The 23,434-nt window shown below is 37.5% G+C and overlaps 1 long non-coding RNA gene across 2 annotated transcripts in view; it reads right to left on the reverse strand.

Moving 5' to 3' along the window:
* Positions 1-18,077: 18,077 nt before the first annotated feature.
* Positions 18,078-23,434, reverse strand: part of LOC138156087 (uncharacterized) — a 73,791-nt gene continuing 68,434 nt past the window's right edge. The window contains exons 4-5 of one of the 2 annotated variants that reach the window (XR_011167059.1): positions 19,588-19,712; positions 18,078-18,582 (exon numbers count right to left, since the gene is read on the reverse strand). This is a non-coding gene — a long non-coding RNA (uncharacterized lncRNA). The remainder of the gene's footprint in view (positions 18,583-19,587; positions 19,713-23,434) is intronic. The other variant, XR_011167058.1, reaches the window with a different exon arrangement.

Genomic DNA, 23,434 nt, shown 5'->3' on the forward strand with positions numbered 1-23,434 from the left:
GCTCCAGAGTCCTCAGAAGCTACTATTACTAAAGACCCAGAAAAGCAAATTTTACCACAAAAGTTCTTGGTCCTTTCAAATGGTTCAATATCAGAAATAAATATGGTTTTATTAATGGAAATAGAATTAAAGAAGATGCATTTATCATCTACTTTATTGATATACCTTAAGGACCATTGCACCCTCCCATTTGACTTGTAGGCCAAGTTGTGTTCCCCATTAAAATGTGAGTTCATCCAGAATAGGGAATCTCTTACTTTAATTTTTTAAATTTGCTTTTAATTGTCAAATATCCCAACACTTGGCATAATTCTTTCATCAGATTAAAATGCTTAATAAATATACTATTCATTCATTCATTTATTTCTTCTGTATTAGTGGAAAGAATTAACATGCTGGTACTTTCAGACATGTAAGAAATCAGATACATAAATAAGTTAAACTAAAGAAAAAAAGAAATACAAATATATAAGACATTTTATTAGATATTGACAGAAATATAGAAACTTATTATCTACTGGGAGCGGGTGTTGTAGGGGTGAGAGAGAAATGGAAAATTTATGCATAAATAACTAATATGAAAGAGTTAGATAATTGCAATGTGTACAGATAATGATATATGTGTGGATGAGGGAAATTACTTTGGGGATTACTATTGGGAGATGAAGTGTCTTGCCCAGGATTACTTGGCTAATGTGTCTGAGGCTAGATTTGAACTGAGGTCTTCCAGACCCAACAATGTATCCACTTACTGCATCATCTAGCTATGTACTCAGTACTCATATAGAACAATGCAGATCCATTTGAAAGAGAATAGGATTATTGAGTTATTCAACTGTGTGGAAGATGGGCTTCCTATATATTCAAATTCTATCTAAATTTCAATTCTGCTTCTTCCATGAGGATTTCTCTGACTACTCTGGAAGTCTGGCAATTCTGACAAAACCAGACTGGCAATTCTCCTGCCTGAATTCTAATCTGACCTTTGTCACTACCTAGCCCTAGGCTATGATCTATTCATTCTTTGAAATCCTTTGACACAATTTCACATAAAGTCCTAGGTTATCTTGTATTTTTGTTGGCCTTGTTTTTGCAAACATGTTAGTAGTTCCTTGAACTCAATGACCATGTCTTATATCATGAAATGTCCTCCATATCATGTTGCAAATGATTCCATGAAGATGGTGATTAAAACTTATTGGTTACTTGATTTGTTGTTGTCATTCAGCAAAAAAGGAAACTAGACTCTAAATAAATGATATTCAAAGTGTGGTCCAGGGGCCTCCTGGGTCCCTGAGATCCTTTTGGGAACCTCATGAGGTCAAAACTATTTCCATAGTAATTCTAAGATGTTTAAATTCTCATGAGGTAAGTACCAAGAAATAGAACCCACATTACAAAAGCATATTGGGGAAAGGACTCCTCAATGATATTTGAGAGTATAAATGAGTCCTATGAACAATAAGCTTGAGAACCACTGCTCTAGAGATAAAATCTTACCCACAGAGGGTTTCTTCTCTCTAAGCACACCTCATTCATTAGATTGCATTACTGGAGCTGCCCCTTAGTATCTGTATGACCCTAGACCCTAGACTCTAAACTTACTAAGGACCAATTCCTCATCTCTAAAATGACAGGACTAGACTAAAAGGCCGCTAAGGTCCCTAGCAGCCCGAATCCATGATTCTATGATCACATTTTAGAACTACAGGAAACTTAAAGATCATTTAGTCCAGCATCTTTATTTTACAGATGAAGAAACAGAAAACTTGAGGTTGTGAAGTGATTGTTCCATGGTAACACAGCTAATAGTTGGCAGAGTTAATATTCAAACCCAGTTCTTTGGAATCCAAATCCAATCTTTTTGTTCCAATTCAAAAAACATCTTTCTTTTATTCTTAAAGGAGGCAACTGAAGTAATCTAGTCCAAAGTTTCTTAACCTTGGATCAGTGGATTTAAAAAAAAAATCTGTTGTTGAGTCATTTCTGACTCTTCATGCCCCATTTGGACTTCCTCTTAGCAAAGATATTGGAATGATTTTCCATTTCCTTCTCCAGTTCATTTGACAGATGGGGAAACTGAGGAAAATAGGGTTAAATGACTTGCCCAGGGTCACACAACTAGTAAGAGAGGCAAGATTTCAACTCAGATTGTCCTTATTCCAGGCCTGAAGCTCTATTCACTGTATCACCTAGCTGGCCCTAAGTTTTTCTATAAGTATTCCAACATAATTTATTTCTTTTTTAATCCTAGGTACTTTATATTTTTGCATTTAAAAACATCATGCAAAGAGGTCCATAGGCTTTGCCCATAATACACTCAAAAAAATAAAAATAAATTAAAAAGGGTTAAGAACTGCTCATCTAGTTCAAGGGCAGTTAATTGGTCCAGTGGATAGAGTGACAGGCCTGAAGTCAGGAAGACTCATCTTCCGGAGTTCAAATCTTGCCCTCAGACAATTATCAGCTGTGTGACCCTGGATAAGTCACTTAAACCAGTTTGCCTCATTTTTGTCATCTATAAAATGAGCTAGAAAAGGAAATGGCAAACCACTCCAGTGTCTTTGCCAAGAAAACCCCAGATGGGATCACAGAGGGTCAGGTATGATTGAAGAATGACTGAATAACAATGTCTTTTCCAAATCAGTCCTTTGATGCCTAAAGAAAATAGAATGTCAAGAAAAATGTGATTTCCCCAAGGTTACATCTCCCATTCATGACAACACCAGGACTCAAACCCAGATGTCTCAATGTCATACTCTTCCCACAGTATTCCATTCTCTCCTTTATTTCAAAGGAAATTGAGCAGCTTTGTTATTGAAGCACAGAACACACATCTTGATCTCTTTCTGGAAACAAAGACAAAAGAAAAGAAAACAAAACAAAACAAACAAATGCAAGGAAAATTTTAAAAAATAAAAGGGATCTTTGATCAGCCTTCATACTCTAAAAGTTCTTTCTCTGAAGATGGACAGCATCTTTCATCTTAAGTCCTACAGAATTGTCTTGGATCATTGTATTGCTGAGAATAACTAAATTATTCATGGTAGGTCATCACACAACATTGCTGTTACTGTGTACAGTGTTCTGGTTCTGCTTATCTCACTTTGCAGCAAATCATGTAAATCTTTCCATGTTTTTCTGAGAGTATCCTGCTGTAATTGGAATGTAAATTTTAAGATCTTCCCTGCCCCTAGGCTAAAATGCACCTGGAGCCTGGGGTGGGAGGCTTGTTTTTCAGTAGATATTTCTTGATTGGCCAGTGGGTCAATAAGGTTGTTACATTCTCTGAGCCAGGAGAAAGCTATATAAGCCCTGATGTGAGGCTTTGTTTTGGGGCTCACTTTGAGAAGTGTTCTGTGATTTGATCTGGACTCTGGGAAGCCGTTGTCGAGAACCCCCCGGCTTTGAAAAAACCAGATGTTGAAACCCATATGTTGATTTGGTATGGATGTAATGGTTGGACAGTTTGGAAACTGTCTACTTGATCTGTTTCTCTGTCTTGATAATTCTGTCAGTATATTCTGAAGTTCGGGCTGCTGACCTTTTTCCCCTGAACTAGGTGAATGATATATGTTTGACCGATTAAAGTAAGCTTGTTAACCCATTTTGAGTTGCTTTCCTTTATCAAAGCAGATCCAAGAACCTGTGTTGGCAGACACCCTGGGGATGCTGGGGTGCTTGCTGATACAAAATGGCATCATGAACAGGATCTGCAGAGTAAAAGGAAAGTATGGGGGCTGGGATAATTGTTTGTTTCCCAGTTGTGGTAGCTGTGACTCTGTGGAGCCATGCAGCAGGAGAGAAGAATGGCCTGCATGCAGACTTCACTGAGCTGAGAGCAGGAATGGTGAGCTGCCTGCATCGGGACCTGGGCAGAAGCCAGGAGTAGCTGCCACCTGCGGGAGGAGAAGGAACCCAGGAGTTCGGAATTCAGCCACAGGAAAAGATAAGAACTGAGCAGCAAAGCAGGGGCACTGAATGTGTTTCCTTGCTGCATCCCACAATTTGGGACCCAGGGGGAGGATGGACTTGTGACTATGGTGAGTGGGATGAAGTGCCTTGGACCCCCAGGCACCCCACCTTGTTGGTTTTGTTGCCCAGCCCTCTCTCTGTGCTTGGAAGCAGGGGCTGGAGCTGTGTGAGGAGAAGGATACCCCCCTCCACCCAAGAGAACTTTATTTGGACTCTTGTTTTGAATTGAGGTGGTAATGCAATGTACTTTGTGTTTGTTTAAGGCCCAGCCACTTTGGTAACTTTAGTTCTGTATCTTGAAAATGTGACCTAAGAGATGTTTAGTGCTAATTCAAAGGTAAATTGACTATGTTATGGGCATGAAAGATCTTGGGGCTCAATGTAATGGGAATGTAAATTTTTAAGATCTTCCCTGCCCCTAGGCTAAAGTGCACCTGGAGCCTGGAGTGGGGGGCTTGTTTTTCAGTAGATACTTCCTGATTGGCCAGTGGGTCAATAAGGTTGTTACATTCTCTGAGCCAGGAGAAGGCTATATAAGCCCTGATGTGAGGCTTTGTTTTGGGGCTCACTTTGAGAAGTGTAGTGTAATTTGATCTGGACTCTGGAAAGCTGTTGTTGAGAGGCCCTCGACTTTGAAAAAACCAGATGTTGAAACCCATATATTGATTTGGTATGGATGTAATGGTTGGACAGTTTGGAAACTGTCTACTTGATCTGTTTCTCTGTCTTGATAATTCTGTCGGTATATTCTGAAGTTCAGGGTGCTGACCTTTTTCCCCTGAACTAGGTAAATGACATATGTTTGACTGATTAAAGTAAGCTTGTTAACCCATTTTGAGTTGCTTTCCTTTATCAAAGCAGATCCAAGAACCTGTGTTGGCAGACACCCTGGGGACCCTGGGGTGCTTGCTGATACACCTGCTCATCATTTCTTAAACCACAACAGTATTCCATCACAATCGTGTACAATAGGTTATTCAGCCATTCTCCACTTGATGGACATCCCCTCTAGTTCTTTGCCACCACTAAAAGAACAGGTATAAGCATTCTTATTTTTGTAAACATATGTCCTTTTCCTTTTTTATCTCTTTAGGATACAGATCTAGTAGTGGAATTGCTTGACCAAAATTGTGTGGTTTTATAGCCATGAGGTCATAGTTCCAGATTTCTCTCCCGAATGGTGGAATCAGTATACAAATTCATCAGTAATACATTAGTGTTTTAATTTTACCATGTCCCTTCCAACATTTGTCATTTTTCTCTTCTGTCATATTAGCCAATCTGATAGCTGTGAGATAGTTGCTCAGAGTGTTTTAATTGACATTTCTCTCATCAGTAGTGATTTACAGTGGGGGTTTTTTATGACTATAGATAGCTTTGATTACTTCATCTGCAAACTGCCTGCTCATATCCTTTGACTATTTATGAATCTGAGAATGTCTCTTATTTCTATAAATTTGATTCAGTCTTCTATATGTATGAGAAATGAAGTCTTTATCAGAGAAACTCAGTGTAAAACTTTTTAACAGTTATGATTACCAATTTTGTATTTCCCTTCCTATTTTCCCCCTGTTTATCCTACTCTATAGCAAGGAAAAGTGCGGTTTTCCTATATAATTTCTTGAAAGAGAATATCAAGGCTTTTTTTTGTTAATGACTTTCAATTTGTCCAATAATTCTTAAATTTTCTCTTCTGGAACTATTTTCCAGGTCAATTTATCTTTCCAATGAGACATTTCACATTTTCTTCTTTTTTCATTTTTTTAAAATTTTGTTTCATTATTTCTTGATGTCTCATAAAGTCATTAACATCCACTTGCCAATTCTAAATTTTAAAGAACTATTTTCTTCAGTGAGCTTTTCTACCTCCTTTTCCAATTGGTCAATTCTACTCTTTAACAAGTTTTTTTCTTCAGTGAATTTTTGTACCTCTTTTTCTATTTAGCCAATTCTACTTTTTAAAGTATTCTTCATTTCATTGGGTTTTTGTTCCTCTTTTATCATTTGGCCTATTCTGGTTTTTAAGGTGCTATTTTCTTTAGTATTTTTTGGGCATCCTTTAGTAAGCTATTGACTATTTATTTCATTATTTTCTTGTATCACTCTCATTTCTCTTCCCAATTTTTCCTCTACCTCTTTCACTTGATTTTTAAATCCTTTTTGAGCACTTCCATGGCCTGAGACCAATTCATATTTTTCTTTGAGGCTTTGGAGGAATTTTTACTTTTTTGTCTTCTTCTGAGTATGTGCTTTGATCTTCCTTGTCACCACAGTAATTTTCTATAGTTATATTTTTTTCTTTTGCTTTCTCATTTTCCAGCTTATTTCTTTACTTTAAACTCTATGGTATAGACACTGTATACTATATATACATATAGTAGGACACTGCTTCCCAAGGGGAAGGGCCACTGTCCCAAGCTTTCGTTGTTGTTGTTGTTTTGTTAATGCAGCTGTTTACAGAGGTAGTTCTGGGGACTTGTAAGTTTTGGGCTCTTTCAAGGCAGTATGATCTTGGGAGAGGTGTGTTTACTACTCTCCTGTACTGTGTACTGGTTTGTGAGGAACCACAAGTACTCTTCTCAACCCTAGAACTGTTACCAGGGTCCCTGCTCCCCAGGACTACAAGCTGTAAAGCCAAGCACTAGCAGCTTTCCACAGGACTGCTGCTGTGAACAGCTTTCAAGGTTCTGATTACACAGTATAGGGAACTCTCTATTTATTCAGTAACAAACTAAGACAAAACATTCATAGAAATCAAAATACAGCATTCACAATTTTATAACTTAACAACTTATCACTAAAGTGGCCACATAGTTTTCACCAAAGTGGTCACATAGTTAACATTCATTTAGTAACACAATCATTTACTAATTTATTAGTAAATTTAAATTTAAATAAATAAAATTAAAATAAACTTAATTCAATCATCCTTAAGGAGGCAAGCCTCCTTAATCGGCACAAAGTACAAAGGTCAAAGTTCTCTATCCCTAGGCCACAGTAAGTCATGATTTTCTCAGTTAGCATTAAATACCTGTAATGGTAATGTAATTTTAATTTGGAGATCCCTTTTTGTTGGCAAAGGTAGCAGGTACTTAGCACTTAGTAACTGATCAAGCCTCTGTTGGGAAAACAGAAGATATGAACTCCTGTATCCTGTTACTGACATTACATGAAGAGGTTGGCTGAAACAGGAAGCTAATGCTGTGTGTATATAAGGAAAAGCCCCAGAGAAGCACAGTCAGAATTTCTTGGGACCTGCATCTGGTGGCAGAGCAGCTACGGAAGAGAGACCAGAATTTCCTGAGAACTTGTGGTGGTGGAGTTTCTTCTGAACAGGAGCCCAGGAGCCAGAAGCCCAGGAGCCCAGGTGACAGAGGAACCCAGGAGCCCAGGAACCAGGAACCAGGAGCCCAGGAGAAGACTGAGGAAGCAGAAGACAGGAAGCATGACCGGGTTGCTAAGACTTTGTCTGCTTGCAGCCTGGTTGAGCCTTGAATTCCCTGGAGCAGAAATTGTGAAGATCTGACATGGACTGGGCCATGTGAACTGCAGTGTGGATCAGGACCTACCCAGAGAGCAGGACAAGGAACTGGGAACTGTCTGCCTTGAACCCAGTTGACAGTCTGGTAAATCCAGGTAGAATCTGGGACCATGAAAGAGGATCCAGGGAATCTGAGAACTGGCCCCAAGTCAAGATTAAAAGACCTTTCATTGGGTACTGAGTAATGATGAAATTGTAGTTTGCTAGTGAACTAGAGGTGGATGGTTTGTGTATAGCATTTAGTAATTGATTTCTGAATAAGTGACTGATTGAGTTAATCAAGTGTGTCCCCTGAGTAGAAGATTTTGACTATTGTACTTTGAGATGATTGTTATTGATAAGTGATTGATTGAGTTAACTTAGTTGCTTGCATGAGTGAAAGACTTTGACTATTATACTTTGAGATAACTGTTCTTTGTTCTAAATATTGTAACCACTTTGGTGAAAACTATGTGACCATTTTCATGATAAGCTGTTGTGAATACTCTATTGTGATTTCTGTGATAAATTGCAATATTGCGAATGCTGTACCTTGATTTTCTGTGAATGATTTGCTTTGATTTGTTATAGAATAAATAGAATGTTCACCATATGGTGTAATCAGAACTTTAAAAGCTATTCACAGTAGCATTCTTCTGGAAACCTGCTTGTGCATGGCATTACAATACCCAAGAAGAGATCTTTTCATTTTGACTTGAGGCAGACTCAGCTTCCATGGTTCCTCTTCCATGGTCCCAGCTCCTGCCCAAATCTATCCAACTGCCACCTGGGTTCAAAGGCAGAGAGCTCTCAGTTCTTTGTTCAGCTTCTTGTGCAGTTCCCATTCCATATTGAAGCTCACAGTGCCTAGTTCACCTCAAGTCCTTCACAGTTTCTGTTCCTGGGAAGGCAAAGCTTAAAAAAGCCACAACAACATTTATATACATCGCCAACATACTCATTGATTCTCTTTCTGTCTGAGAAATCAACATATACCCAACAACAAGGTCTGAGGAATCAACACAAATCATCAGTATAGTCCCAGGACCCCTGTCAGCAAGACCCTCCCCTAGGATTTTTGTAAACATACAATAAGAACATCCTCTTTCAGGGCTTCTGGAACAACAGCACTGTCCTCTATCAGCAGATGAATCTGACAAAGTAACATCAAAACAGACAAAGTACTGACACCACAGCCATGCCTCCTCCCAGTTCTTCTCTCTTCTCATTTCTCATTTCTTCTCAATTCTCAGTTCAGCACTCAGTTCTCATTTCTAATCTCAGTTCTTCTCAGTTCTCAGTTCTCTTCTCCCTCTCCAGCAGTAGCAGCCCGGCCTCCAGATGTTTGCTCCCAGAAGTTCTGGCCTCTCTCAGCTTGGGCTTTTCTTTATATAAGGTATTAGCTCTTTCCTGTCCTGGCCCTTCCTGATAGAACAGTAGGTTCATCCCACTGTGTGATACACAAGTTCTGGGTCTTAATACTTGACACAATTATGAACTCAAAACCAACTGCAAATTAGTTTGATTACAAATACAAGGGGCATGGAAGATCTTCAAATTCCCATCACCATTACACAAGCTTTGCTGTGCTATTTCACTGCGACTAAGTCTCAGGACTCTGAACCAGATGCAAGTATAGGCAATGCAACAGAGTCCTGTCTCTCTTTCCAGCAAAAGGATCCCTGTTAATCTCCTTCTGACTCATTTTCTGATCCCCTTACTGTCTGTGAGCCGAGAGGTCTAGAAACTACCAGTATTGTCATGTAGTCTCCCTGAGGCCTGCTCCTGGTTTGCTGGGTGACACTTCAGAGTGTGCAGGTCTAACTGGTATTTCAGGCAGCAAGAGAATCCACTTCCCTAAAATCACTGTTTGGACTTACTAATCGTTTGAACAAAAGTTGCCATCCTAACACATTTGTGACTTCTTTTTTTTTTTTTTAACTCAAATTGAGTGAGCATTTGAAGGGTAAAGAGTCACAGGGGGAAGAAAGATTTGGCATACAAGAGCTTTAGCTGATAACAAATTTTCTAATTACAAGACAGAAAGTATCAGTTAGAAACCTTGAGAAAATCAGCCTTAAAAAGGCAAAGGTAGCTATTATCAAGTAAGATAAGTAATCATGACTTTAGGGACACTAAAAGGCAATGCTTTTTAGCCTTAGAACTTAAGGTCAAAGAGATTTCTAAATGCTGACTTAAAATACTTGGTGTATTGGGTTTAGAGTAAGAAGACCTGAATTTGAATTCCATTTTTCCCACATACTACCTATATGACCTTTGACAAATTAGTTAGGTTGCCCAGTGGATAGAGTACTGCACTTGGAGGTAGGAAGATGAGTTCAAATCTCATCTTGCTGTGGAACTTTGGGCAAGTCAATCTCTATCTTTTATTTATCTTTAATTTCTCACCTGCAAAATTGGAATAATAATAATGGCACCTTCCTAGTATTGTTGTGAGAATCAAATATGATAACATTTTAAAGTGCTTTGCAAACCCTAAAGTATTATTTAAATGCCATCATGATGATGAGGAGGAGGAAGATGACATTATCTCCTCTCTCTGAGTCTGTTTTCTCTTATGTTAAATCAACAAGAGTGGATCAAATGACCTCTAAGATCTCTTTGAGTTCTAAGACTCAATGATCCTTTGGTTCAGTTTTAGCTGTGACTGAGAGAAACAATCATTGTAGAGAAAGATTTGTTCTATGAGCTCCAGGACTGACAGCAGATCATTCCATAAACCACTAGTCCTGTTTACTGGTAAGCTCCTGCAGTCAACATCCTGCAAGAAACTCATTTTATGGGTATTGTAGCCCCAGCTACTAAAGACCCAGAAAAGAAAATTCTCACCACCAAATCCCTTAGCACTATAGTTCTACTGAGAGAAATTACTATTTCTCTGTAACATTAATAACCAATTATTAAGTGAGATTAAGATTTTTCCCTTCCTATTTCTTCATTCTCTACTAGGTCAAATCAGACTCTGAAGAGCAGAGCTGATGATGAGATTGGATTTAACATTCTCCTCTAGTTCAAGAAACCACCTAACTAGGGAAGCTTAGTTCTGATTAAAGAGTAAAAACAATCTAATTTAGGTAAATTCTGGCCCATTGTATTTTATCTAGACAGGCTTGGGTGGGGTGTAGATCACTTTTGTATAGATTGCCTGAGGCAGGAATACTCAGGTTTGAGATGAGCCATTCTTTGTCCCTGAGTGACAGGATCTGAGTCATAAACTCAGTCCCTTATTAGCATAGGCCCACCTCTTATCAAAATATTTACTCTCACATAAATTGTTAACCAGTCAGAGTCGATTCCTAACTGTCAGGAACACCCACTCTTCCAAAGGTATATAAGCATTAAGAGGACTCCTCCATCAGGAGTCTTTGGTTTATAAAAGAAAGCCAAATGACCATCCTTTTATTAATTATTTTCTAGCCATAGTTACTAAAATGATTAATTACCCAGAAATTATGTCTATCAGACTTTTTATACATCACACAAACATAAGAAGCTGATGCAATTTTATTTGTGGAAATGATATTAACAAGAGACATTCATATTTGCCTTGCCATTCATGGCATAAGGACCATGGGAGTTTTCTACCCGAGTTGCAGCCAAAACCCTGTATATGTGTCTTCTACCCCATTAGAATGTAAGTTCTGGGGGAGGCTAGGTGGTGCCGTGAATAGAGCACTGGCCCTGGAGTCAGGAGGACCTGGGTTTGTATCTGGCCTCAGACGCATAACACAAAAAAAAGACATGTGACCTTGGGCAAGTCATTTAACCCCAATTGAAAAGAATGTAAGTTCCTTGCAAGCAGGAATAGTCTTACTTTTCTATTTGTGTCTCTAGTCCTTAGCACAGTGCTTTGCACCTAGTAAAAGCTAATAAATGCTTTTTTTGCTCATTCATTAATAATACAAGTGATGTTGATAACTCATATTAATCTAGAATATTAAAATCTGAAAATCCCATCCTCATAAACTTGGAAGTAGAGAAATAATGTAAGCACTATTATTCTAATTTTATAGATGTGAAAACTGAATCTTAGAGAGGTAATGTGATTTATCTATCACCATCCAGCCAATAACTGGCAAGATTAGATGACACATTCCCCAAACAATCCATTGAAATTTGTAAGTCAATATGCAACACGATCGCTGTGGTGTGTTTAGTTTTTCCTCACTGAATTTACTAAAATATGTCATGACTGGCTGAAGAGAATGGATTTTAGCAGTACAAAAACTGGGCCAAAAGATGGTAGTGGAGGCCTGAATTGTGTTGTGTCTATAACAACTATCATTTACACAGAATTCATTTGTGATCATTATTTTTGTTGTTGCTGCTGTTTTTAACCTTCTCTTTGTGTAAAGACAGAGAAGTAGACAGGGTGCTTAAAGAAAGCAATTCTAAAAACAGAATCGTCAAACAAGATTGCTGCCCAGAATTTGTTTCTAGAATAGAGAACACCAGGACTGTTATATATTCCTAAAAAATAAAATAAAATAAAATAAAAAACTCTTAGTACTACTATTTCTCAATTTGGAAAATGAAATTAAAAGATCATTAGATTTAGAGTTGGATAATGCCCTAGAGATGATGTAATGCAATCCCTTCATTAAAAAGATGATAAAACAAAAACCTAGACAGATTTAGCAATTTCCCTGAAGTCACATAGCTATTTAGAGCAAAGCCAGAATTCAAACCCAGGTCATTTGATTTTCAAATACAGCAGCATTTCAGATACAACTTCAATACAACTTCAGGTAGGTAGCACAGTGGATAGAATGCTGGGTTGGGAGTCAAGAAGACCTCAAATCCAGCCTTAGAAAATTATTAGCTGTATGACTCTGGGTAAGTCATTTAACCCTGCTTGCCCAAGGTTTTTAATCTATACAATGATCTGGAGAAAGAAATGTAAAAGTACTTCAGTATGTTTACCAAGAGCATCCCCCAAAATGTTCATAAAGAGTGAGACTCGGTGGAAAATTATTGAAAAACAACAAATTTCAGGTACTCCACTATTTTCCTTGATACATTTAAATAATATCGAAGACAAATTCTGTCTATAAGTATAACTAGAGTCTCCTTGGCAATGAGTAGAATTACTTGATAAGGAAGCAGTATTCTTTAGAGCTTAAGAAAAATGGAATGGACTGTGTTGGTAAGGAATGAGCTTCCTGTTACTTGGAGGTGCTTAAAAAGAAGTTGAATACCTACTTTATGGAGATGCTAGAGAAGTGATTTATACTTTGGAAATGGTAAAGCAAGGTGATCTCTGAATCTAAGATTTCCAACCCATCCCTGAGTGAAAGTGATCTATAATTCTCTGATTTTCCTAGAATGCTTTCTTAAAAGCTCTCCATCAGCATATTTAGTCTACACATTTCTGTGTACATATCCTATGCCCCATATTAGATTGTGAATGCCTCAAGGGCAGACTAGGTCTTATTTCATCTTGAATCCCCAGCAAAAAAAAAAAAATACAGGACCCTTCTTACTATGGACTTGATCTATATACTTTTTTAATTTTAATTGAATTTGAATGATATTATGGGATGTTTTATTACTTGAAAGTGGCTACAGGAATACTGCTAAGAAGAGAGAATTGAGGCTGGATATGTAATTTTTTTACTGTGATAAATGGACAAGAACAATTTATAGTAAACACTTGCTCTGTGTGGAGAAAGAGAGAGAGAGAGAGAGAGAGAGAGAGAGAGAGAGAGAGAGAGAGAGAGAGAGAGAGAGAGAGAGAGAAAGAGAAAGGGAGAGAGTCAGAAAGAGAGAGAGAGAGTATAGCAACAGTTCCTAGGAATATGGCACTTACTTCCTAAGGTTTTCCTATAAGGGAACTAAATTCATTAAACATGGAGAGTGGGGTGTGTTGGTGGCAAGAAAAATTTTTCTCCATCTAAGTGACTGAAGATGGTTGTTTACATCACTCTTTTCATAAAGCTGCAAGTAAAGTTATCTTTGTTCCTATCAAGGAAAAGCGTTTGTGACCATAGTTGGAGAGAAGTGAACTAGAGCATTTTGGAGAAAACAGTACAGTCAAGGGATGAGCAGGGTCTCATGGTAGTAGGTGGCCCAATGAATCAAGTGCTTTTTTTAGAATCAAAAAGACCTAAGTTTCAATCCTACCTTGAACATTTACTAGCTGTATGAAGCTTGGAAGGTCACTTAATCTCTCTGTGCCTCATTTTGCCCATCTGCAAAGTGAGGGAGATGACCTCTAACATATTGAGACAGTGAACAGTAGGAAGGAGATGCACATGAAATTAAGTAGGGAGGGGGCGGCTAGGTGGCTCAGTGAATAGAGCACAGGCCCTGGAGTCAGCAAATCCGGCCTCAGACACTTAACATAAAAACTAGCCATGTGACCTTGGGCAAGTCACTTAACCCCAATTGCCCTCCCCCCAAAAAAAAGAAATTAAGTGGGGGAAGAAGGAGCTCCTGGACACTGACTAGGATGCTAATTAATGTCATCAGTTCCAGGACTCACTCATCCAAAGAATATAATCTAATTACAGGACAACTAAAACTTAATCTTAGGGAAGGCCCTTGTTAGACCTATGAATCATAGAAAAGCTTATAGTCTAAGGACTCTGGTAAATATGAAGTGGGGGGCAGGGTGGGAGAGAAGAAAGATATTGGACACATTTGGGCATATGACTGATAGTGTTTCTATTTCTTTGTTATTTTTTTCTATCCTAAGTAAAGGTTTTACTCTGTGTAAATAGTTCTTTTTCCTGGGTCTGTTAGAATGTTTATCCACTGAACACCCAGGCCTGAGGTAACTTCAGATGTTCCCAATTTTTGAACTGGGTTGAGGCAAGCAAACCAGATACTTAAAATTACCATTTTAAAGGCCTAGTAATTTAAAGCAGAGTCTGTCAGAGTCCAGACTGCGTGGGAACTAACAGGTTATATTCTCATTCAAATGTTGCTGGTAAATTTGTCTTAAGAGCAGATTTGGGGATTTTGCCCTACAATATTTTGAACATTTGTTTGTTGTATTAGAAAGAACATTAAAGTTGTATTTGGCGAATCTGACCAAGTTCTGGGTCTTTTACTAATTTCCTGTGTGACCTTTGATGGACCTGTAAATTAGTGCCCACCTTCATTTTTATGTTATTCTTGGCCCAGAATTTGTATGTACGGAATGGTCTTGTAGAAAGAGCCTTGAGTTTAGAATACAGACGCCTGTCTACTAGTTCATAGATTTAGAACTAGAAGGAATCGTAGAAAGAAAAGTGAAAGATAACAAGTTTTTATTAAGTACTAACTGTGTTCCTGATATTTTGATAGATGTTTTACAAATATTATCTCATTTGATCACTTGATCTTGGAGATCATCTAGTACATGACACTAATGATACAGAGACCAAGGTCAGTCACACAGCTCTCTGACTCCTCTGATGACTTCTTCCCACTTACTGTACCACTGTCCCTTAAAGTTAGTGCCTCCCTTTGTTACTGCCAACTTGTCTTCTGTAGATTCTGTTTGTACAGTGTTGTTTCCCTCATTAAACTGTGAGCTCCTTGAAGTCAGGGAGCATTTTTCCCACTTTCTTTATATCCTCAGCACTTAGCAAAATGACTGGAATATGGAAATTCATGTTCATAGACTTGAAAACCACTTATCTGTCTCTGACTTTGCCACTAGTTAGCCATATATTAGCTAATTAGCTTGTTTTAGCTAGTTATCTCTCTTAATATGAGAAGCTGACATGATTTTATCAATAAAAATGAAATTTTAAAAAATGGTATTAATATCTACTTTGCTTTTTCACCTTAAGGACCAAGGGACTTTTCCATCCAACTTGCAGCTTAAACTTACCATATATGTCTCCTCCATTAGAATCTGAGTTCGTTGAGAATAGGGGCTGTCTTATTTGGATCCCTAGCATTTAGAAAAGTTCTTTACATATATTAAGTGCTTAATAAATGATTTATTCAGCATTTAATTTTCTAATCTTTAGTTTTATCATCAGTTCAAAGGACAGCACAGTGTAATAGATAGAGTTGGACTTGAAATCATAAGATTTGAGGTTAAAACCTGCCTCTGATATTTATTCATTATGTGAGCACAATGAAGTCACTTAACTCCTTAAATGGCTCAGGTTTCTCATCTAAAAAATGGCAGTGAGAATACTTCTAACAAATAACCTCACAGAGTTGTTATGAGATTCAGATAAGAACATTTACGTAAAGTTATTTGAATTAAAGAACCAGATCACTAATACTATTTCCTTATAATTCAAATGAGAATCATAACCTTTTTTTCTTGCAGATTTTTCTATGAAACTGTCTACCTTTTACCAAATAATACTATAGAATACCTTTTTCTAGAAATTTCTCAATAAAAGACTTATTAGACTTATTTTAAGATATACTTAAGAAGAAAATATCCTGAAAACAAGGAGATATATTACCTCTTATGGTTTCCTGTATCTCTAGAACTCCATTATATTTTTGAGTCATCAAAGAATGTTCTGTGCTGTTTGAGTAAAGAATAGGAGTAGTTCAAAAGAAATATAGGAAGAGAAAATTTAGAGAAATCTCTATCCCAGATGTTGAAATGGACTGTATGTATCCTACCTGTGGTAGATCCTTCTGGTCTGATCAGCCACAGCTGGACACATTGTACTTTGATCTTGCCATCATGATATCATTTTGATCCTCTTCAAATAAGAAGTATGACAATATTTGTCATTTTATTAAACAGCTCCAGGAAAACTTCTATTGCGATTTTTGCCAAGTGCTATGTAACTTTTGCTTGATTTGTTTAGAAGGTTTTGGACCATTTTTTTCTACATTAGTCAATTCCACTAATTTAAACTTTCTATCCAAATGATGCATTTGAGGAGGGAGGCAGTGTAAGAGAATGGAAGAATATAGGAAGAACACAGGTTCAAAACCTCTATCTATTCATTAACTGTATAACCTTGAATAAGTTACTTCATTTTTCTTGAGTTTGCTTATCTTCAAAATGAAAGGGTCAGGTTAAGTGATCTCTTTCAGTTTTAAATCTGTGATCCTGTAGCTCTATGATCCAATGTTCTCTAGGACTTCTTTCAGGTCTGAATTATCTATAACTATTTGGTGTGTTGTTTTTTTTAGTGGAGCAAGCTCCTTGGCGCCACACTTTGATGAAATGATACCATCCTGGTATTGACTCTAGAATGTCACAGAGCCCATAATCCTTCCACTGATTCACAGCTTGCAACTCCCTTAACTACTTGGCAAGTGGTCTTTGAGAGCTGCTATAAGAAAGAAAGGGAAGGGAAGGAAATAAGTATTCATATAGTACCTACTACATGCCAGGTACTATGACAAGCACTTTTTTATAATTATTTTCTCATTTGATCTTTACAACCCTGGGAAGTAGCTACTATTGTTATCCTCATTTTATAGTGGAGGAATGTGAGGCAAACAGAGGTTATGTGACTTTCCCAGGGTCATACAGATGCTAAGTATCTGAGGTCACATTTGAACACAGGTCCTCCTGACTCTAGGCCCAATGCTCTATCTGCACCACCAGCTGTCTCTATGGCTGAAAAAATGTATCAACTTGAAATCAACATGGTGAACTCTCTGAATTTAGCTAACCTGGTTCTTCATTTACAGTTTATGTTACATCACTAGCCCTGTATTTTAAATGTTATCATATTAGTAGGACCTCCTAAAACAAACTCCTTTGGCTAGTTTTTGAGAGCCTAGAGTCATCAACCCTCATTCTCTATAAGGTATCAGGGGAGGACTTTAGTAGAAGGATCATCTGATTTTGTTGTTCACTTGTTTTCAGTCCTGTCTGACTCTTTCTGACTTCATTTGGGGTTTTCTTGGCAGATATCATGGGTCCCTTTCCAGTTCATTTTACAGATGAGGAAACTAAGTAAACAGTTAAGTAATTTGCATAGGGTCACATAGCTAGTAAGTGTCTGAGGCTAGATTTGAACTCAGAAAGTTGAGTCTCTTTGACTCCAGACATAGCACTCTGTTCACTGTGCCACCTAGCTGCTTTAATTATCTGATAGTTCTTGACTTTTTAGGTAGACTCATCTCCCTTAGTTCAAAACTAGACTCAAACACTTTCTGGTTGTGGAGGCCTGGGATAGTTGCTTAACCCTATTTGCCTCAGTTTCCTCACCTGTAAAATGAACTGGAGAAGAAAATGGCAAACCATTCTAGTATCTCTGCCAAAAATCCCCAAAAGAGGTCATGGAGACTTGCACACAACTGAAAACAGCTAAACAACCAAACCTGACTTTATGTTTGTGTATTGACCTGAATATTGAACACAACATTTAACAGTGATTGGAATAATGACCAAAGGCTATCATAGTTCCAAAGAAAGCTTCTCATGTCTGGTCTACGTGATTATTCTGATGGCTTATTCAGGGGCCAATCATCAAAAAAATTGCTTGAATTGAAATGAATTGATCCCATTTAGTCATCTTGACAGGAGATTGATCCATTTTTCTGTGTTCAGCCATAATAAAGAAATTGGAATTACAAGTAGTCAGATCAGGAACACCACGTGTACCAAACTCTATCTTTTTATTAATTAGTACTTGTTTTCTTGGAGAATTTATATATGCAATTTGCATAATTAATTCCTTATATATTCACTTTGAAACATACATACATATGTGTATATATATATATATATATATTTTTTTTTTTTCCTTGCTGTACAAGAATTAAGAGAGGGAAAAAGAATAGAGAAAATTGCAGCTGAACAAGTCATTTCTCCCCTGTGGGTTTCTGTTTTTGTAAGATGAGAGGATTTGGCTTTATGACCTTTCTAGTTCCTTCTGCAACTAAATCCTATAAAACTAGTAATGATATTTCATTTAGATTGCATCTGTATGAAAGCCCCAGCTAAATCTATTTATCCAAAGATTCAGTTGTTAATGTAAATCCCCAAGCAATCAGAATTGCCCCAAGGAATATTTATTCCAGTGAAATGAGTGACAGGGTTGAAGGCATGAAGACTCAAGTTCATGAAGGCTTTGACACTTTCAAGCTGTGTGACCCTGGGCAAGTCACTTAATCTCAGTTTTCTTCAGTTTCATCATCTGTAAAATAAAGATAATAATAGCATTTACTTTCCTGGATTGTGATCAAATGATCAAAAGATCAAATGAGATAATTATTGGAAAGTACTTAGCACAGTGTCTGGTGCACAGTAAGCACTATATAAGTGTTAGCTATCATCATTATCTTCATCATCCTGCTAAGTAAGAGCATCACTGTTCTCAAAGAATTCACCAAGGAAATTCCCTGGGAAGTAGCCTGATGCTTAGCACTAGATACCTTTAGGGGAGGGCTGGATAACCAATAGTCTACAATCTTTTAGAGGAGATTCTGGTTAAGATATCCATTTGTGAAGATGGCCCCTGAGATCCCTCCCTTCTCTGAGATTCTGTGCTATTCTCTTCTTTTATATTAACATGAATAGGACACTTTTCTAAAGATGAACTGAATGATATTTACAATGGGATAGTGATGGTACTGGCACTGACAAAAAGTATATAACTCACAAAAGACATGAATTTATTTTTCAAAAGAACTATAATCTATTAACAATCATAAAAATGAGATCACAAATGACAAGAGGAATCAAAACAACCCTGAGCTTTCGTCTGACATCCAGCAAATTGTCAAAGATTACAAAAGATAGCAATAGCTAAAGCTCTATGGGTTGTTGGAAGATAAGCACACAAGTGTATTGTTGATGGAGCTATGAATTAGGATAATCATTTTGGATGGCAACTTGGAATCATGAAAAGTGTCAAAAATTCACATACACTTTGACTTACTGTTAGGCTTATACCCAAAGCAAATCACTGATAAGAAGCAAATTTCTGTGTGGGTAGAACCCATATCAGATTGCAAGCTATCTTGGGGAAGGGGGAGGGAGAGCTGGGAGGAGAAGAAAATTTAAAACCTATGGGAGTGATTGTTGAAAACTAAAAGTAAATAATTTAATACAAAAAGAAGAAAATTGCATATCCTTTGACCCAGCAATTCTACTTCTAGGGCTGTCACAAAAAGATCACAAAAATGGGAAGAGGACCCACCTGTACAAAAATATTTTTAGCAGCTCTATTTGTGGTGGCCAAGAACTGGAAACTGAGGATATGCCCATCAATTGTGTAATGACTAAACAAGTTGCGGTATATGAATGTAATGGAATACTCTTGTGCTAGAAAAAAATGATGAACAGGAAAACTTCAGAAAAATCTAGAAAGACTTATATGAACTGATGCTGAGTGAAGTGAGCAGAACCAGGAGAACGTTGTGCATAGTAACAGTCACAGTGTGTGATGACTGATTTTGATAGACTTAGCCCTTCTCAGAAATGCAAGGACCTAAAACAATTGCAAAGGACTTGTGATGGAAAATGCCATCCACGTCCAGAGAAAGAAGCACGGAGTCTGAATGCAGAGTGAAGCAGACTATTTTCTTCATTTTATTTGGTTTTGTTTTTTCTTTCTCATGGTTTCTACCATTTGTTATAATTCTTCTATACAATGTGACTAATGTGAAAATATGTTTGATAGGAAGGTACATGTAGAGCCCATATCAGATTGCATGCCATCTTGGGGAGGGAGGAGAGGAGGGATGGGCAGAAATTTTAAAACTTATGGAGATGAATGTTAAAACTGAAAATAAATAATAAATTTTTTTAAAAAGAAGAAAGTTTCTGCATATACCTAAATATATACAGCAACACTTTTTGTGAAAGCAAAGAATTGGTAACACAATAGATGTCCATTAATTGAGTTAAACAAATTAATTTAAAATTAAAAAATACATGAACATACTACAATATTGCTGTGCTATAAGAAAGGATGAAGATAATGAATACAGAGAATTATGGAAAGATTTATACACGCTGATGCAGTGTGAAGTTGAGTCAATAAAAATATATATCTGATGACTACAACTACACAATAGAAGAACAGCCACAAAACAATAAAAAGTGAATAATCACAGAATTATAAAGACAATAAGCCCAAAGAAGAGATATTAAAAGACTCCCATCCCTTGTCTTTGTAGAGGTAAGTCTATGGCAGTGCTACATTGAATGCTTTTTTTCATATGAATTCAATATATAGATGGATTTTGCTTATTTTTATATTCTTTTCTTTCTTTTAAAAAATATTATCTGTTATATGTCATATATAATGCCACTTATAATGGCACTCTGAAAGTGCCAATGGTGTGGACTGCTTGAAGAAATTTTGGTAGCTTTAAAAAACTCAATAAAAATTTTAGAAAATACATTATTTCAAAATAAATATAATATCCAGGGGTGGCCAGGTAGCACAGCAAGTTAGAGCACTGGCTCCAGTGTCGGGATGACCTGGGGATCAAATCTGGGCTCAGATATTTAGCACCACACCCAGAAATAACTGGCCGTGTAACCTTGAGCAAGTTACTTAACCCCAATTGCTTAGGGGCGGCCAGGTGGCTCAGCTCTAAGGTTTGAAAATCCCCACAAAACAGGGCCCATAAATTCTCAGGTTACCAAGTTGGTAAGCTGATTTCTGAAGAACCAATTCCATTGGAAATATGCAAATTACTTAATAAGCCACTGGGAACCTCTCTCGTGTGCTCTCAACTAATCCATCCCTGAACTATGTTGAGGACAGCAAATTGCTCATCAAATTAATTGTCTTCTTGTGCTATTTACCATTTGATATCTGACTCTGCACTCTGAATACCATGGGAGCTATAAATAAATTAAATATACATGAGCAGAATTACAGATTAGAAACGGTCAAAAATTTGGACTGGGAGGATCTGGGGTCTTAATTCAGCTTTGCTACCAATTTGTCATTAACCTACAAATTAGCCCCTAAGAGCCTCAGTTTCATCATCTATAAAATGGAAAGGATATTACTGGTTCCTATCTTCATGACAGCAAAATGGAATTATAAAATTTGGAAACATTTTTTTTTATTATTAACTGCACTAGATAAGTACAAGTGGTTATTTTTTTTTTTTTACTGAGAACATGATTAGGTTTGTGAGTCCTGCATAAATAATGAATCACATGGCTTGGCCCTAGTAGGAGAAAACCTGCACTTAGCTTTGACTGGCTCATCTTTTGGGACATTGGGGCTATGCCTGGATATATCTAAGATCTCCTTTCACACTCCTTCCTTCCATCCACCCACTCCCTTCCCCCAACTCCTGCCATTTTGTGAGGATATACAGAGCTTTCATTCATTGCTGGACATTTGCATCCCTTCAGGAATGTACTGTTGCTTCAGTCCAATGGAACAGGCTGTGAGGTTGGCTCAGCCATCAGGCACCTGTTGGAGCTGAGTCACCACTATTCATGGGGTGTACTTCTTGGCCAGGTTTGAATTCACTGGGATAAAGATGACAGGCTTAGCCTGCCCAATCTGGTGCAGCTGATGCTTTCATTCAGTGGCAGCTTTTAATGGAAACTAGAGAGCCTTGGTCTATTTTCAGTTATCCCTCAAACAGTCTTGTGATAGGTATTCAGAGCAAAGCAGCAAAAGTAAGTTGTTGAGAAAAGAAAGAAAGAAGAAAAGGAGAAAGAAAGAAAGAAAGAAACAAAGATAGAATGGAAGGAAGGAGAAAAAGAAAGAAAGAAAGAAAGAAAGAAAGAAAGAAAGAAAGAAAGAAAGAAAGAAAGAAAGAAAGAAAGAAAGAAAGAAAGAAAGAAAGAAAGAAAGAAAGAAAGAAAGAAAGGAAGGAAGGAAGGAAGGAAGAAAGAAAGGAAGGAAGGAAGGAAGGAAAGAAGGAAGGAAGGAAGGAAGGAAGGAAGGAAGGAAGAGAAAGAAAGAAAAAGAGAAAGAAAGAGAAAGAGAAAGAAAGAAGGAAGGAAAGAAGAAAAGAAGCAGAAAGGAGAAAAAAGGGAGGAAAGAAAGAAGGAAGGAAAGAAGCCATTGAATTACTTTCATCAGGTGTGATACCATGTGAATCATTTCATTCTCTAAACCTCACTTTTCTGATCTGGAAAATGAAGTTGTACTCAGTGACCCCTATGGTTCATTCCATCTCTAATGTCCTATTTACTTGTTTTATATATTCATACATTCCTTGTTTTTATGACACTCAACAAGGGGTCATCCAATCTTTTTTTTTTAAACAATTGGGGTTAAGTAACTTGCTCAAGGTTACATGGCTGGGTGTTTCTGGGTGGGTGCTGTGTCTGAGCCTGGATTCGATCCCAGGTCATCCCAACACTGGGGCCGGTGCTATTACTCACTGTGCTACCTGGCCGCCCCTGGGTCATCCAGTCTTTGAAGATTTGCAGTAAACATGAGCCTTTTAACTGCTTGAGGCAGCCCCTGTTACTAATGATTAGTATCATTTAAATTGCATCAAACCAAAATCTGACTTCTTGAAACATCCGTTGCTCCTAGTTCTGATTTTGGGAAACAAATAGAACAAGAGTTTTTCAGGTCTAACACTGCATGATTCTCTGTGTCCACTGTATGTTGCTCTCTCTTTTTTGTGGGGATGACTCTGTGTTCTTAAAAACTATTGCCATGGAACATAATCTCTGACAAATTCTGCCAAGGTATAAGGGCTTCGAGTACAGGCATCACATTATACCATGTTTATGACATTTCAGAATCAATTCAACTAACATTGCACAAGCTTCACAATGGAATGCTAGTCATCGTGTGATTTCACCCCCACCCTTCCCCCATTAAATCATATAATTTCTAATTGGAATAAACCTTGGAAGCCATGTTCTTGAATTTGAGGTTGATCAAGAGCTTGATCTAGAACATAACTAAAATTGAACATCCTATATATTGTTTCTCATCTAGAATCTCTGACTGCCCTCTCCTCATGCTGCTAATTCATCCTACTCACGGCTGTCAGATCTACCGTGTTTCCCCGACAATAAGACCTATCCCGAAAATAAGCCCTCCC

The sequence above is a fragment of the Petaurus breviceps genome, unplaced genomic scaffold (assembly GCF_028583685.1).
Source record: "Petaurus breviceps papuanus isolate PSGF00001 unplaced genomic scaffold, PetGlider_PUasm1.0 98, whole genome shotgun sequence".
NCBI classification, from domain to species: domain Eukaryota; kingdom Metazoa; phylum Chordata; class Mammalia; order Diprotodontia; family Petauridae; genus Petaurus; species Petaurus breviceps.